General features: G+C 43.9%; 1 protein-coding gene across 2 annotated transcripts in view; it reads right to left on the bottom strand.

Moving 5' to 3' along the window:
• Positions 1-17,458, bottom strand: part of LOC147750916 (arylsulfatase A-like) — a 254,515-nt gene extending 237,057 nt beyond the window's left edge. Inside the window, exon 1 of one of the 2 annotated variants that reach the window (XM_086918825.1) lies at positions 17,135-17,458. The gene's annotated coding sequence lies outside the window, so the exon portion shown is untranslated. Of the gene's footprint in view, positions 1-16,911; positions 17,103-17,134 lie in introns of those variants that run through there. The other variant, XM_086918826.1, reaches the window with a different exon arrangement.
• Positions 17,459-18,194: the final 736 nt, after the last annotated feature.

The following is an 18,194-nucleotide window of genomic DNA, read 5'->3' as shown; positions in this document are numbered from 1 at the left end:
ACACTGCCACCTGAATGTAGGTCAAATCCCCAAAAACCTTCTTCAAAGAAGTAAAAATGCTTTTGTTGAATTGATTCCTTCAATAGTAGCTCGAAGACACTCATCTTGACTATTTTCCTGTGGACACATGCGGAGGCTGAATTTGCCAGGCTCTTGTCATATTGTATTCCATATTGCTGCTCACTTACTCCTGCTTGCATGTTTTACTTTTATGTATGACTTGTCAGCATTATGTTTAGAGCTCTGACACCCTAATGGTTCATGTTTGCGCTGCATAAAACTATAAAAAAAAACCTCCTCAAATACATAATGCACTAGCTTTATAAACTCGGGGAGGTAGAGAGTATATCCCCAGACAGCCTGAATGGAACACAGAGAGGCCACATCCTAAACCCCTGCTCTAGTGGACTTCTCTAAGGGTGGTGCAGATGCACTAGGCGCTGACCTGGAGGAGGTACTGACCTCAGGTGAAGCAGTCTTTAACAATACCTTAAGATTTAACGTGTGTGTCCTGCTTTCTGGCAGCAATAAAAATGTCAAGAAGAGAGAGGGAGGAGAGAGAGCGAGAAAGAAAGAGAGAAAGAGAGAGAGAGAAAGAGAGCGAGAAAGAAAGAGAGAGAAAGAAAGAGAGAAAGAGAGAGCGAGAAAGAAAGAGAGAAAGAGAGAGCGAGAAAGAAAGAGAGAAAGAGAGAGCGAGAAAGAAAGAGAGAAAGAGAGAGCGAGAAAGAAAGAGAGAAAGAGAGAGCGAGAAAGAAAGAGAGAAAGAGAGAGCGAGAAAGAAAGAGAGAGCGAGAAAGAAAGAGAGAGCGAGAAAGAAAGAAAGAAAGAGCGAGAAAGAAAGAAAGAAAGAAAGAAAGAAAGAGAGAGAGAGAGAGAGAGAGAGAGAGAGAGAGAGAGAGAGAGAGAGAGAGAGAGAGAGAGAGAGAGAGAGAGAGAGAGAGAGAGAGAGAGAGAGAGAGAGAGAGAGAGAGAGAGAGAGAGAGAGAGAGAGAGAGAGAGAGAGAGAGAGAGAGAGAGAGAGAGAGAGAGAGAGAGAGAGAGAGAGAGAGAGAGAGAGAGAGAGAATAAACTAGCCCAGAGGGTTAAATGTGCCTGCTGCAAAGAACAGATCTATATTTTAGGTGGCTAGCCGGGTGGATTTGTAGAACCAGCCTTTACCAGTGCTTTTAAAACAAATTAAATGTATGTGAGAGAGGGGCTATGGAGAGATGTGGGGCTCTCTTGCAAGGTGGTAGTGAGGGAATTCGAGCTGGAGGCCCAGGGGGAGGGGGAAACAAAACGGACTGTCGCACCAGGCACCACTAGCGCTTAAACGAGCCCTTCTTCCCACCAAAGCTTTCCAGAATGGCCAACCCATTAGTCGAAGTTGGTGGGATCTGCATTTTTTATTTTAAAAATGCGTTCCAGGACGGCAGAAATAGCCCAGGCCTGTAGATAAGGCTCAGCCATTTGGGTACAGGTGGGTTGGGCAGAGAAGAAAAAGGACTAGTTCTTCCTTCCTGCCCAGAGAAGACAAGGACAGTGGTCACTTTTGCTGCTCTGCCGCTGTCAGCTGCTATGTCCCTCTCTCTCTTCCTCTTATTACCGCTCTTTCTGTCTCCGTCTCTCTTCTCCTCACCTGCTTAATAAAAATTGTGACTTCAAGAAATGGCTCTTACCCTCGCTTTCCTCTCCTTTAACTGTGAAATGGATCCAAAAAAGAAAGAAACACTTTTGGTGGAATGGTCGTCTTCTTACTGACATGTTTCTATTCCAGAGTGCAGTCTTGGGATGGAGAGAAAAAAGGGTTCAAAATACAAAGAATAACTAAATAAAGAAAGAGTGGTTGCAAAGTGACCAGATTGGTTTTATTCACACCTAAGCACCTTAGCCCAACATACAGAATAATTTGCCAGTGAAGCGCTACTTTCGCTTTCTTGTCTCTCTTTGAATAACATTGCACCATTTCTGGAGGCAGGGTAGGATTGGGATCAAAATTTGGCCTGGGCACCCCCAAAAAAATTGACCCACATTCTTCGATCATGCCCGTTCATGAAACAGCATTTAGCTAGTCTAATTGGTCGAATTTTTAGAGAAATGTTTGATAAATTACGAATGATAAAGCTCATAGTTCCATAAACATTGCTCAAAACTAGAGCACTACATTTTGGCTGGGCATGCAAGGTAAAATAAAGTTGCCTAAAGGCCACAACTCCTAATCTGGCTATGTTTGCCACCTGACCGTTTTTAGGTCTCGCCTAGACGAAAGCAAAAGCGAAGCTTTTGCTGTCTATGCGAGACAACTTATGTTGCCGCTTTTCTGGGAATATTGTGGACATCAGACTGTGACGAGCCTGTCCTCCTGGAGATTGCAGCTCGTGAGCGCGCACGTCGCGTCGCCCTGCCTGCTATTCGCATTCACACAAAGGCTCCCGCACGCATGCGCACATACACACACTCCTCGAACAGTCTCTTCTCTTTGCGCCGCGATGGGGGCGGGACTTCCGGTTGGGGCCGCGCTGTGATTGGCCGGCTGCCCAACCGCTTCCGGGTCGTCGCAGGCAGCGCGGCGGCCCAGCGGGAACTTGTTTATCTTTTTTTTGCTTCGACCTTGCTTTGATCACAACACTGATTTAAATACAGATTGAATGTGTACGAGAAAGCAGAGAAGACGAAGAAACTCTTCTTAGAAAGATACTGCAGTAAAAGGAGTCTCTGAGCTAGCTCCTGCGCAGAAGATTGGAAGTGCAAGCATGCCACAAAGACCAGTGTCTCGCCTCGGAGTCTAAGAAGGAGAGTTGCGAGTTCGCTCTTAACACTAACGTCTTTCCGCCGAGCATGAGCGATTCCTGTTCAGCTAAATCTGATTTTCTACAAAGATTAGAGTCCGATACCAAAAAATGATTCGCTCTAAGGATCGTTAAATGCAAGGTCTTGGTGAGGGGCTTTTTTCCATTCTGTGCAGTTTTAAGGAGCTTTGTTGCTCTGTTCTATATCTCTTCATCTCCGAACCACTTGCACATTCGACACTGAAAAACAAGGATGAAAACCAGAAAAGAGATTTCCCAGCGGAGGTCAGACCAAGTGAGTGTCACTGTAGCATTGTATATGATTTAGCAGTCATTTACAATCAGCAAAGTTTCTGAACCTTTGATTATAGCTTTATATATTTTTATTCCCCATGTTGCACCGAGCGAGCCCAGATGGTGCTCCCAAGAGAGCGCCGATAATGATGCCACGCTTGCCCATCTGAGTTGTGATGAGTCCCCGCACACAATCTTTTTTTTAAATGTATTCATATATTAAATGCATTGCTGTTCCTCAGGCCGCACCACATGGGCTTCGGGCGGGTTACAGCCTGGTAAGGTGGGATAACGAGCACAGTGCATTACACTGTGACTGTTTGGTTAGTGTCTGATATTCTCAGCATTGGGGAGAAGGGTTACCGTGTATTCGTCATATTTATTCACCTGTCTTGGCAATATCTGCCTAAGATGAGTGCCTTGCCTTCAAGTGTGTCCTGCATGGCAGTGAGTTATTGTTGAGTGTTATTTCCTCCGTTAGAACATTCAGGAGTTTTGGGGTCCAATGCGGGAATGTGTTTTTTCAGAGCGTTGCTCTTCCTCCTTAGACATTTTCAGAATCAGGTATGTTTTGTTTCTGTGGTGCGCGCTCCTGCAGTGATCACAAGCATGTCTTTTAAATATGTGGGAATTCATTTCCGTGGGCCCTCACTCTCTGCTCCTGTTACAGCTCTGTAGTGCCACGCTCGTGTGTGGACACTCACAATAAGAGTCTGTTTTCCAACAGTGTCTTCCGAATTTCAAACACTTGGCACTACAGCTCTGCGACGCTGCCTTCCTGTCTCTTTCCCTGCATTTCTCTCTCCGTTCCTGCATTTCTCTCTCCGTTCCTGCCTTTCTCTCCCTCTCTCCGTTCCTGCCTTTCTCTCTCTCTCTCCGCTCCTGCCTTTCTCTCCCTCTCTCCGCTCCTGCCTTTCTCTCTCTCCCTCCGCTCCTGCCTTTCTCTCTCTCTCCGCTCCTGCCTTTCTCTCTCTCTCCGCTCCTGCCTTTCTCTCTCTCTCTCCGCTCCTGCCTTTTTCTCTCTCTCTCCGCTCCTGCCTTTCTCTCTCTCTCGCCGCTCCTGCCTTTCTCTCTCTCCCTCCGCTCCTGCCTTTCTCTCTCTCTCCGCTCCTGCCTTTCTCTCTCTCCGCTCCTGCCTTTCTCTCTCTCTCCGCTCCTGCCTTTCTCCCTCCGCTCCTGCCTTTCTCCCTCACTATTCCCGTCTTTTTCTCTCTGTTACCGTCTTTTTCTCTCTGTTACCGTCTTTTTCTCTCTGTTACCGTCTTTTTCTCTCTCTGTTACCGTCTTTTTCTCTCTGTTACCATCTTTCTCTCTCTGTTACCGTCTTTTTCTCTCTCCGTTACCGTCTTTTTCTCTCTCTGTTACCGTCTTTCTCTGTTACCGTCTTTTTCTCTCTGTTACCGTCTTTTTCTCTCTGTTACCGTCTTTTACTCTCTCTGTTCCTGTCTTTTACTCTCTCTGTTCCTGTCTTTTACTCTCTCTGTTCCTGTCTTTTACTCTCTCTGTTCCTGTCTTTTACTCTCTCTGTTCCTGTCTTTTTCTCTCTTCCTGTTTCTTTACTGCGCCTTCTTTTTTTGCCGGCTGCCCTATACCCCGGGGAGCTGTGGACAGAGGCACCGGTCGTCGGCCTCCAAAAACTGGCCTACAGTGACCCAGACTCCACCCCACTCACACCCCACCAGCCGGGAAATGCCTGCTGATATAAATGGCCAATCCATCCTCTGAGAGTGTGTCTTGTAAGGGCACCCAGATTTTTCGGCTGGAACTCGGCTCGGCCCACAATGTGAAAAGTGTTTTGGCCGCAAACAATGACGTTTACTTAGGTTGTTTCAGTAGCAATCGCTAGTGATGCAGTTGTGGGGAAAGTGGCACGTTATGATCTATAAAATAAAAAGCTGAGCTTGCAAAAGAGAAGTTTGCAGTACAGGCACGGGTGCACAGGCCATGGTTTGGGGGCAGGAGAGGTGGCGGGAAGAAGAAAATAGGGTGGACGTTCAATCTAATCAGTTATTTTTCATTAATTTGCTTTGAATTTTGCAATTTGATATATTGACCACCTTTCTATATTGCACATTTAACACTATTGACTCTTCAATCTACCACTCTTTACTTTTCAATGGTTGGAACATTTCAAGCAGCATCTTTGCGGCATGCGATTAGCGCATCAGCAGAAGCTCCCCGTGGGGTCCCAGTCACAGAGAGGAGCTGGCGCAACAGCCAAGGGCCAGGAAAGTGAGGCTCATGGAATAGAATGCGAGTGCTGCACCAACGAGACGAGAGCAGTGTGCGTGCCTGTGAGTGCTGAAGAACACAGTAGAGCATGCCGCCGAGCTAAATGGTTTTCAGACAGTGACCGTCACGGCACTGAGGCAGGAAAGCAAAGTAATTATGTATCAGAGCAGGAGACGGAGTGAATTAGCCTTAAGGAAGAGAGAGCAGAGGACCCTTGTAACACTCTAACGTGACAGCAAAGAGAGGTGCCTGCTGCGTGTAACTGTGAAGGGGGCACCTCCAGAGCAGGCTTAAGCTACGTACACTAGGTATGGGCAAAGGAAGTAGGGAAGCTGCAGCATCTCAAAAAAAAGGTTTGGGGTTCAGAAAATGCTGGAACGATAACAAGCATTTGAAATGCAATTGGTCTCTCATTTACGTGACTTTAAGCTATTGACATTGTAAATAACAATACCTTTTATTTAAGTTTTGGATTTTAAAACACAAATAAAAGGCATTGTCATTTACGTTTTGGATTTTAAAACACAAATAAAAGGCATTGTCATTTACAACGCCAATAGCTCAAACTCTCACAAGGGCGAGACCTATTGCATTGCAAATGCTTGTTTTAACCTGGGATACCAGTATGTTGATGTCCTTGCTGGTACGAAAATGAAGACAATCAGCTAAAGCTGGTATTTTCTCCTCTGATCAATATATGCTTTAAAGTTTAAACAGTACAAGTAAGGTGAAAGCAGTTTAAAATATGGTCTAAATCTGCTTTAATGATCCGTGTCTGATAGTTAAACTAAAGAAAGGACGAAAGGCCATGTTAAGAAGGAATACAGACTTCATTATTGTATAAATAATCCTCTCACGTTATTATGTTCCAGTCTTTGCAGACTCTTAAAAAATTTACAAACAGGAGGTTCTTTTTTATTGTAGTTGTATTTATGTAGGTTGAACTAGGGCTAAGGGCAGAGATTATTTGAGCATCAGTTACATTACAGAAGATCAAATTCATTGTTTGGGCAATTAAGTCATTTGCCCAGAATCACAGGATGCTAAACTGAGGTTGGGACTCGAACACATTTCTATAGTTTCTCATCCGGCAGCTATGACCCTAACATTACATCCTCTCAATTTTATGCTCTGGGAAAGGTGCCTCACAGCCAGGCCTATGCAAACATACACCCCCCCCCCTTCCAGAAAGGCCCAAAAGACACTAGAGTTGAGGTTTCAACAACAGGCCCTCAGCGAGGCCGATTTACTCACTCTTCCCCCTCCCCAGCCAACTATGGCCTCAGGGCGATGGCCTGGGAGAGGAGTGGTGAGAAAAGCACAGAGCTGCTGCTGCTGCTGCTCCAAGGCGGCTGAGGAGATGATGGCCCAATGGCCACATCACCTGCCCCCACTCAGGCTGCTGCAACCTCAACACCCTGCCTCACTTTAGCAGCACACACCTCGCTACCGCAACCCCGGGCTCACGCCAGCGGGTTTCGCCAACGGACATTGTTCCAAGACTACGAGAATCACCACATTCTCTTGGACCTCGGCTCACCCGAGCAGTGCCTTTTATTCACAGCACCGATCCTGTGCTGTCTTCCTCCCTTGATGGTCTACATATTCATCCAGATCACCACTGACGCAATGCAGGTCGCTTTGTCATCCCGTAGCACTAACCTAGTGCTTAACCCCTTCGCTGCTCATGACGAGCTCAGCTCGTCATGCAGTACACTGGTCGTGTGCTCATGACGAGCTGAGCTCGTCATGATACATGTACTATAACAATTTCTAGCACAAGAGGGGAATTGCCTTAGCAGTCATGTGGTTAAGACACCTCACCTGTTTTCTACCTCCAGATATCCCTGCACATTCTGTGCCTTGAAAATTTTAGTAACCTGATCCTGAGGATGGCCTGAAATTTGAACAGGTCGAAACACCGTCGACACTGCAGCGCAACCCATAGCACCAGCCTCATGGCTCTTGCAAAATTAATTGTATTCATTAATGTATGGGAGCCAATAAGAGTTTACTGTGTATACTGAATGTTTTTTCTGCACTGTTTCCCGATATATATATATATATAGAATCCCAATAGGCCCCCAGGCCGGCCCATTATCTCTGCATGCGGGGGTCTGCTTGAAAAAACTACCATATATGTGGATTCATTTTTACAAGACTTTGTTTGTGGGCTACCCTCTTACATCCAAGATTCTAGTGACTTTCTGAGGAAACTCAGCGAATTAGAATGGGATCCGTGTTGCTTGTTAATTACACTTGATGTAACTGCATTATATACGAGCATTATCCATGCGGATGGGTTGAGGGCGGTATCACAATACTTGGGTCAACGTCCAATTGAACTGGTTGAACATAACAAAATGCTTTTGTCTATGATAAGTTTCTGCCTGAATAACAACTATTTCATGTTCAACAAACAATATTACCAGCAGGTCAGGGGAGTAGCCATGGGGGCCTGTTTCTCTCCTAGTTACTCATACAAAGCTCACTCTGTTGAGAGAGAGCACCTCTGTGCACAACAAGAAGGACCCGTGGGTCTAGTTCATTCAAACCATAAGAGGGTAATGATGATTAAACGACAAATAGTTCATTCGGTATTCACTGTTTATTCAACAGTTGTTGAAATTACTGCTTCATGATTCAATCAACGTAAGATATCCAAAAGTAAATTTCCATCATAAGATAAGTTTTTTCAAAGCAGATTATCACAAATCCCGATGCATTTCGGGCCACGCCCTTCTTCAGGGGTTACTCTACAAAACAATCCAAAAAGCACAATTCAATAATGTATCTGTGTGTCATTAAAAAACAAAGCGCATTCAAATAAACAGTGTGATTGAAAAGAAGAGTGCAGGAGAAAGATAGACGCCTATCTAAGGGTGTACACAGAGATTTAGAAAAAAGATAGGTGTAAAACGTAGATAGAGGCTAGAAAGATTTCACACCGTGTAGGGAAAGATCTAACATGTGTGAGCACTCGTATAAGAGAAAAAGGTAAAAGTAGTAGAAAAGAGTTAATAAGAGCTTGAAGTATAACCGATAAGGGCAAAACCAACGGAACACAAGTGGAGAAATATACACGGGATCGGGAGTAGTCCCAAGTTGGGTACTTACATCAGGACGAAGTTGGAAAAACTTCGCGGAGTGCCGCGGAGTCAGTGATCAGTCAGCGGAGCCGAAGGGCCGGACTGAAGTAGAGCGTGTGGGAGCAAAGACATGAAAAGAGGACTGAGAGTCGAACATAGAAAGAAAAGAAACCGTGTACAAAGAAGGTGAAAGGAAGTGGCCATATTGGAAAGGAGGGAATCATTCAAAGAAAGACACATCGTTATGGAAAACATAGCTGAAGAGAGTGATGCAAAAAAATGAGTCAGAACAAAATCATTAAAGCATGATAATACATTACAGGTAGCATAGAAATTCCATGCGATCGTTAAGTCCATGGGGTACCATGGTGGACATAAGGCGGATCCAAAAGTTCTCTCTTTTGAGAAGGGTATTCTTATTGTTCCCAGTGACTTTGACTTGCTCAAGTATTTGAAATTTCAATTGAGCCACACTGTGTCTGTTTTCTAGAAAATGAGCGGCCACACTGGATTTCAAGTTGTGTGCGAATGTTACTTTTGTGTTCAAGGATACGCACACAGATTTTTCTCTCGGTGTGTCCAATGTAGCATTTGCCACAGGGGCATTTCAACATGTAGATGACGTTACTACTGTTACATGTGGCATTCACTCTGAGTTTTATAACATGTCCTTTCATGGGGTGGGTAGTTTTGTTCCCAGGGATACAGTTACTGCAATTGCTGCAGTTGTAACAAGGTTTAAGGTCCGTGTAAACAATAGGAATAGCGGTACAAGAGGTTTGAGTCAGAATTTCTTTCACATTGCGACCTCTGGTGAAAGCGAACATAGGGGGTTGGCTGAATAGACCGTGAAAGTCAGGTTCCATAGTTAATATGGGCCAATGTTTTCGGATGATGTATTGGAACTGTTTGACATCTTGGAGAATTTGGAAACCACAACCATGCGGTCTGAATGTTCTTTGGGTTTGGGTTTCAGTAGTTCAGACCTCACACATTTATTTGTCCTCTCCATAGCTAGATCCAGAACGGGTGTGGGGTACCCACGTGCTCAGAGTCTTTCCAATTCCATTCTGATTCACTGGATACGATTCGCTTCACTCTTAGTAACTGGGCATAAGGTAAATTGTTCTTCAGGTTGGGTCGGTGAAAACTCTTGTAGTGTAGCGTAGAATTCCTATCAGTTGGTTTCCGGTAGATTGTAGTGAACCACTCATTAGGTTGTCTGTGTATTTCAACATCCAGATAACGGATGCATTTGTCACTGTATTCCCAAGTGAATTGGATACGTTCATTGACTTTGTTCCATGATTCCAAAAAGTTAGTAAGAGTATCAATTGAACCTTCCCATAACAAAAAAACGTCATCAATGTACCGTAGGTACAGTTTTCCATGTTGTAGCCAGGTGTTTTGGCATAAAATATGTGACTCTTCAAACACTTTCATGTAGATGTTGGCGTAGCAAGGAGCTGCCGAATTACCCATGGCAGTGCCATTGAGCTGTAGTATCCATTTGTCTAGCACCGTGAAGTAACTATGATACAGAGTGTACATAGTAAGTTGCATGAGAAAAACTTTCAAGTCAGGATCCAGACCAGATGTGATTAGAGTTTGTTCAATTGCTTCCATTCAGCCATCATGAGGGATGGAGGTATAAAGTGAACACACGTCCACTGTACACATGATCAATTCAGTGTTCATAAGTTCATTCATGATGGGTTCTAGCTTAGACAAAAAATCAGTGGTGTCACGTACATGTGACTGAGTCTTGAGTACAAATGGTTGCAGGTATCTGTCTAGAAATTTGCCAGTGTTCTCATGTATGCTTCCTCTTGTGGATACGATCGGCCGAAAGGGGGGTTTTGTAGGATGTTTATGCATCTTGGGAAGCATATACATAACAGGAGGTCTAGGATTGATGGGAGTTAGAAATCTTCTAGTCTTGTCATTAATAGTACCATTTTCAAATGCCGAGTTGATAATTTGGATCAGATTTTTGGAAAACTCCAAGGTTGGGTCTCCCGGTAATGTATCGTAAGTGTTAGTGTCATTAATATGAGTCTCAATCTGTTGCTCGTAGAAAGTGGTGTCCATGATCACCAGCTTTATCCGCATTTTGACAGGTAATGGTGGGGTTGTCAGCTAACTTTTTGAGAATGTTTCTCTCCTTTTTGGACAAATTCCCATATTTCATGGTGGATTGAAACGGTAAACGTGAGATCTCCTGTTTAATCAAATTATCGAAAGAATCAATGATCTTATGGCTCTGGGGTGCCAAAAACGTACTGTGAGGTCGAAGTCCTCTGAGCATATCTTCTTCCAACGAAGGTGTGGGACAGATGTTCTGAAAATAATGTCTCAGACGGATGTTCCGTACTAACTTGAAGGCACTGACTTCTAGCTCCAACGTGTTGGTACGGGTGGTAGGCACAAATGATTGTCCCTTTTGTAGGGTGTTGATTTCTTCAGTCGATAAAACCATGGAGGAGATGTTGATTACAAGATTTTTATCCGGGTTTATCGTCTCCTGTTTGGCTTCTTTACTTTTGTTGCTGGAGGAGTTTTTTCGGATTCCTCGGCGGGTTTTTCCCCCCCGGGTTCTTTTTGTTGGGCTTGGCCTGATTCTAAAAAATGAACCGCAGGATCAGTGGATGTGCTTGGTGTTTCCGGTTCAGTGTTAGGTGTATCGCGGGTTGGTCTTTGTCAATTCTCATCTTCAGAAGATGAAGACTCGTTACCGGAGAAGGGATTATAAGCTTTGTTGGAGCGTCGGCGGGCGTACACCTCTGCCCAGGTGTACACCTCGCCGAGCTTATAATCTATGGTGTCTCTCTTGAACTTGCGTAGTTTCCTTTCCTGTGTCTCCTTGGTATGTTTGTCAATCTGGATGTTCACATCCTCCAACATTTGGGCAAGTTCTTCAACTGACATGGCATCGTCCAGCTCTTTTTTTACGCACGTGATTTCCTGGGATAGTTCTTCCAAAGTCTTAGATAGTTCTTCCACGATCAGAAGGATCAGGTCGAAAGAACATTTGTTGAGGATGGAGTACCATCGCTCAACAAATTTTACATTGTTTTTACATAGTAAAGGCTTCAGTGGGACTCGAAGGCCCCGGGTGATCCGTTGAGCCCGATGGTACCGAATCAAGGTACTAGCATGTAGTTTCTGATTGGATTGTTTTTTTAACAAGTAGAGTAATTGTCTGATGTTACTCTCCACACTGCGAGCATTCCCTGTGGAGGTGATGTCATCTTGGATGAGACCGTATATTTTATCAGCATCTTCAACTGTGAAGGCAAATGTGCTCGCCTTTTGGTCGGTCATGCCAGAGACCGAATCGAAATTCATTTTCAGAGCGTGCTGAGATCCGGGGACAGAAATCAGAGAGAACTCAAGTGAAGGAGGAGCACGCACATGGTCTTTCAATAGCCAGCATGGGGCTTTGAGGAAGATCATTAACAAACACTGGGACTTAGTGAAATGTGACCCTGTCATTGGTAACACCATGCCCAAAAAAGTGGCCATCACTTACCGGAAAGCTTATTCATTACAGGACGCTCTGGTTAAATCTAGCCCTGAACTTGAAATAAGAAAAGATTGGCTGGCAGGCAGCAAAGGTTTTAGGAAGTGTGCTTCTTGTAAAGCCTGCACACATGGGGTGAACAAGACAGAATACTGCACCCCGTTTTCCAATGTTCCGTGTAAGATCAGTAAAAAGCTTACATGTAAAAGTGATTTTTCAGTATATGTTTTGGAATGCCCATGTGGGCTAAGATACATGGGCAGTTCCAAATTACAGGTTCACAAAAGAGTCCTTCAACACCTTAGGGCCATCAAAACCAATGACCCAGTGTATCCTGTGGCTAGGCACTTCAGGGAACAACATAACAGTAACAGTGCATTACTGAAGTACTATGCCATTGATTCCATCGCACCCATGAGAAGATGCGGAAACAGGGAAGCTGCACTAAGAAGATTGGAAACCAGGTACATTCTCATGTTGGATAGTAAGGCACCTAATGGGCTTAATGCATCGGAAGACTTTTACACCTGTCTTTAGATCATTTCAATATACTGTATTCTCCTTGTTGTTCTTCAATGACACCGTATAAAAGTCAATTTAATAGACGCACAATAGGGCTTCTTTTATGTAATTCCAGGTCGCCATGTGCTTATGACTTTTTGACTGGTGTTATAGTGTTTAATTCAATGTTCAGTTATCCTGCCACGGCGATAGACAGACTTCGTTCAGTCTGTTAAACATCTGTTACTTATTTAACCACCTTATTAGGTTTTTGTCTCTTTAGTTTACACAACACCCAGCACTTTATTTCATATTTATTTATCATGCAACGTAGAGATGTGTCGTTTCGAACATCAGCCAGGAAAACCACAATTTTACATATCATACCGATAAGTTTACTGTTTGTATATTAATGGTTTTCCATTCTTTTAAAGCAATTCTTACAATATGAAATGCTTCGGTAGATATAGGGCTTTCGAATGTGAATGGATGTGGGCCATAGGCATGTACATGTCTCCAATGTATTAGAATATTCATGAATTTAACATTTAACAGGTTGACATGCCAACTGTCTAGACCACATATTCTTATGTATATACAGAGTTATATTCATATGTGATTAAGCAACCATGAGTAGTGTTGTTTACAAATGGATTTATCCATCAATTATATTTTTTATCAAATTCACATTATTACATCTAACAGGCATTATGCTAGTTCACTGGTTCTTGCTCAATGTAATTACTGGCTTCAGGGATTCATCCCAAAACGTTTGTTTGGATAGCCACAGTGCATTGTTATTTTTAACATTATGGTAACGCGCAGTATGTTTACTATGTTTATTGCACTGTTGTACATACCTCTACGTTGATTGGCTAACGCCACATGCATGTGCACTTTAAATTTCTGCCATTCCCCTCTGGAATGCCATGTGACCAAGGCCTCTTGGAGGCCGAAACGTTATGCTGTCCGTGTGTTGCAGAATAAATTAATTTACTCACGGAAAAATTCTGGGTCTGCTGTTTTCTGGCGGCGCTGCGGTGATATCGAGACTACGGCGCTGCTTTGTGAGAACTCGTGTGGATATATATATATATATATATATATATATATATATATATATATATATATATATATATACAGACCAGGCTCCCTTCAGGTGAGAAAAGAGTGCGACACAGCACGGGGATAAACTGGAAAAGGCTTTATTAATATAAAACGCTCTATGCGCAAAGTCCAAAGAAACGCTCGGCAGATGCATTTCTGCTTTCGATTAGCTTCGTCAGTGCCCGTTTCTGTGGCTTTTCATTTTCTTGGGGGTCAGTTGATTTAAAGATGTCTGCTATGACCACTTCCCATCAGTTGATGTCTTGCCCCTCCTCTGCCTTAAGGACTGCTGAGCAACTCGTGCTCCTCCCTCTAAGCTACTGCATTATGGGTGTTGGAGTCTTCTGTGAGAGCCCATTCAGTAACGGGGCCTCTCAGCACATCATGTGATGTCCCAAGGCTGGCAGTTTTCCCCACACCACCACCGCTGCTTGGGGGGTTCAAAGCCACTTCACTTATATATCCCTTCACTTGTCACTTGCGCCATTCACCTTTTATCTCACGAGCCCTCTTGTGCACAGATTTGTACAGGTTACAAGGCAATTAATGTAACAGAGTGCTGTTGTTTTTTTCTTTTGACCAAATACACAAAAGAAATTGCATTCATTGGTCTACAGTTTCTTGTCTCCCTGTTCCCCCCCTCCCTTGTAACTTTATTTGTGCATACTTTTATAAGTAAAACTGTTAACTAAATAATACCTGTTGAGACTTTGTTGCACGCTACATTACGAACAGCAGGGCAGGGGAGAGGACACTGCTTCTGGGTGGAGGGAGGGGGCAAAATAAAGTATGCAGTGCCTAGATCAATACCGGGCTAGAGATGCTTTTGCAAACTTGCATGATGCTGGCCCCACATTACAGAGACCTGGCAGCCAAGACAGTAAGGCTCTGTGGCCCGGTTGACAAAAACCAGCCCACAGGTGATGCTTAGGCATCGGTCCATCGCCAAATACCAAACTGCCTGCCTTCCCAATCCAATGCTGCCTGGAGGTACTGCAATATCTGGTTGATGCATGTAGTGGCAAACATATTATGTTATCCTTCTCACCTGTTTTCCTTGTAAAGATATAAGCAATGGTCATTGAAACAGGCCCTTCCGTGCCCTGTGGTAATGTCCTTAACTTTTCAGGGAAATAACACTCACAGATTTCTGGAAAATTAGTGTAAAACTGTTCAGATAACCATGTTGTTCCTATTCACATTTCACATGCTTTGCTTATTCTTACATTCATTGAGCGTTTGCTTTTTCCAGGATGTCATTACTTTTTTTCGGTAGCATATTAAGAGCATATCATCACTTCTCTGCTTGGCTGTCATGCTCACAATAGTAGTGTGGCAGCACTTTTCTGCAAGGCCACCATATATGTAATCAGGCTATAGCATCACTTCTCTGAAGGATCAATGTGCATCTAATGGGAGCATATTAGCACTTTTATGAAAGGCTTTCAAGGTTACAATAGGAGCCTATCTACACTTTCTGGTAAGATCTCTAAGTATATAATCATGCTATAGCAGCACTTCTCTACGAGAGCAACATGCATCTAATAAGAGCATACCAGCACTTCTCTACAAGGATGTTATACACACATTAAGATTGTATCAACACTTTATGCAATGCCACCATGAATTTACTCAGGAAATAGCAGCACTTCTCTGAGGATCAATGCACATCTAATAGGAGCATACCAGCACTTTAATAAAAGTCATACTTACAATAGGAGTGTCTCAGCACTTTTCTGTAAGGCCACCAGGTATTTTATGTTCCTGTAAATATTGCTGTGCAACTCTAGCACTCTGATAACTTTGTGTCTAGGTGCGCTATATAAAACACTTAACAATTTATAAATATAACCAGACTATATAAGCACTTCTATCCTAAGAAGAAAATAGCAGCACTTCTCTGCTAGTATGTCATGCTTACAATAGGTACTTTTCTGCAAGGCCGCCAAGTAGATAATCAAACCATAGCAACACTTCTCTGTGGGAGCTGCCTGATATATATATATATATCAGGCATATAGTATATAGTGTTGGGTACTGAGGAAGCCACGACGGCGAAATGCATCTACCGCCACTGGGACTACCTGACGGTTAATAAAGCCCGTTTTCCATGTCCCCCCTGGGCTCCTGCTTCATTCATTTTCGGAGGAAGTTTCGTTAATTTTAATTGTGCCTGCCAGTGACACAATACAGGAGCACCGCCACGTTTCTGGGACCCGGACAGCTGCTGGTAACTCGCCTGAGGGCGTCCACTGTTTCCTGGGAAGGATAGTCCGGCACCCGCCCTGCCTGCAGAGAATACGGAGCAGTGAGGCATTGCCTCGTTCTGGACTTTGTGCACCTGCACTTCTGATCCCTGCAAACTTGATTTTCTGCTCGCTGGGAGTGGCGACATAAGGGGACTTGGGAGACTGGCTAGTTAACTCCACAACAGTGGTCATCGTGTCCTGCTTTGGTGACCGCGAGGAAGACTTCTATCATACCCTCCCCACCTCACCAACCCGGACAGCCACAATCACTAGGCTTTCTGGGAGTTGAAGTCCTCCAACTAAACCGGACTTCAACAGGTGAGCCTTATTGCTAGGGGGAGGAGCGGATCACGCCAGTACTTCATCGGAGGCAGCAGGATGAACACACAACGGATGAAGGCTCCCAGTATTGGGTACTGAGGAAGCCACGACGGCGAAAAGCACCCGTTTTCCATGTCCCCCCTGGGCTCCTGCTTCATTCATTTTCGGAGGAAGTTTCGTATATATATATATATATATATATATATATATATATATATATATATATATATATATACATACATACACACACACACAGGCCTCAGCAGCACTTCCAAGTATTGGAACCATTAAACAATTCTCGGCAGGGCTGCATTATTTTACTGAGACGATATGAAATGTTCACCCCAGGGCTGCCATATCAGCATTGCTCAGTATGTTTGCATGTCAGTAAATTAGCGTCGGCATTAGCTACCTACACAAAAATGCATAACTACCACGGAATCATCAATTTAACTATATATTTCCGTTTCTTAACTTGGCATTTACTTATTCTGAAAATACAGTGGTAGTCAAAGTAGTGGCTGCAATATGTCGTGATATATTCTAGGAGTTATAATAAACCCACCATCATCGCAAAATAAATGACGGACGGAGTGTGGAAACGTTTCAAACACTCGCCCATAGTAAATGACAATGCCTTTAAATGTGGAGTTAATTGGCAAAACAGATAAATAAAAGGCATGTCATTTACAATGCATGCCAATAGCTAAAACTCTCGCAAATGCGAGATCTATTGCATTACAAATGCTTGTTTCCCCACTTCGAGCACTGGGCCAACCCCCTCTCATCCATAAGTTCAGTCCGTTCCTTGTGCTGCCACATCCTACCAAACGCCTGGTCCACTGCAGTATAGAACCCGGGAGAGGAAACACCGCACATCCATGAATATAAGGCGTCGGTGTAACTATAAAATAATAAAGTATAATGGCAGTCGCACAAGACGGAGTTGAAGGTTCAGTCATACTGTTTGACCCTCCTAGAGCTGCGCCACTGTAGCTCGCTGAAAATATTTAAATGAACGCATGAATAGCCGGGGCACTTGTCACTTACCCAACAGTATCCTCGCATCAAGGAAGGGCGCCAGCCTTGGCAGCCGAGCAAGAAGTCACGTGAGGGTAAAAGTCACGAGAAAGTGACCCGGGCGTGCTGGGAGATGTAGTTTATTGAGTTGAGAAACTCGACCTAATTGGCCGTTCCCTCTCTCGCCGAAGACGCAGTGCAAGGCAACAGTCTGGGAAATATAAATACGAACGTATTATTAATTTACCCCCTTCGAAGCAAATGTACGGAGAATTCTAAACTCGGAGGATTCGTCGGGTGACACGCATGCGGCAGACACGGAGACTCGCTCTCAAGGTCTACGCGCTTTTCTTCTAACGTTATTGTCGCACAACCTGTTTCACCGTGGCAAACATATTGGAAGCGATCCAACCATGCTCACAGATACGATCTCAAAGTGTAAAACCACAAATACGTCTGGCTCATGAGCTCACCATATCTTGGTAGAGTAGAATAGTGTGCTACTCTCCGAAAAGCGTTTTGACGCCCCGTCAGGGTTAATAAGCGCTTTATAAATACAAATACAATTGCTACTCCCCAAATGACTTCTGTTGCATTGTTTCTTAGTTGGACCTTACATCTTTTAAGTGCCCTTTGCAACTGCAGTTCAACAGATCTACATTTAATACATATTCTTATTAAAGATGCACGATTGGTGTGTAGTTTCCATTGGCACAGCAGGGGCAGTGGTCATGGGCATAGGATGTGTAGGGTATATCCCCATACCCCAGATTTTGTAGTGAGACAAGAGTGGAGGGGACAAAGGGACAAAATAATTATGTCAGTTGCAGGGCCACTGGCACGTCAAATCAGTACATACAATGGCCTGCACTTGACCAGTGACCTACCCTTTTGTTGTGCTGCAAAAAACCTCCATGAATTTTTTCTCACCACGCCTGCCTGCAATCTGCACTTCCAGGACAAAAGGAGAGAGGTAGTTTGTTGATTTTTGTCTGCATACTGCTTCTCAGGCACGACCCTACCTTATTTCACACTGCAATTCAGCCACTCAAAGGCTAATGTTTTGTTGAAATGAAATATTTGATGAAAT

This window comes from Lissotriton vulgaris, chromosome 1_1 (genome assembly GCF_964263255.1).
Source record: "Lissotriton vulgaris chromosome 1_1, aLisVul1.2, whole genome shotgun sequence".
Classification (NCBI taxonomy): domain Eukaryota; kingdom Metazoa; phylum Chordata; class Amphibia; order Caudata; family Salamandridae; genus Lissotriton; species Lissotriton vulgaris.
This window is presented reverse-complemented; position numbering and strand designations above follow the sequence as displayed.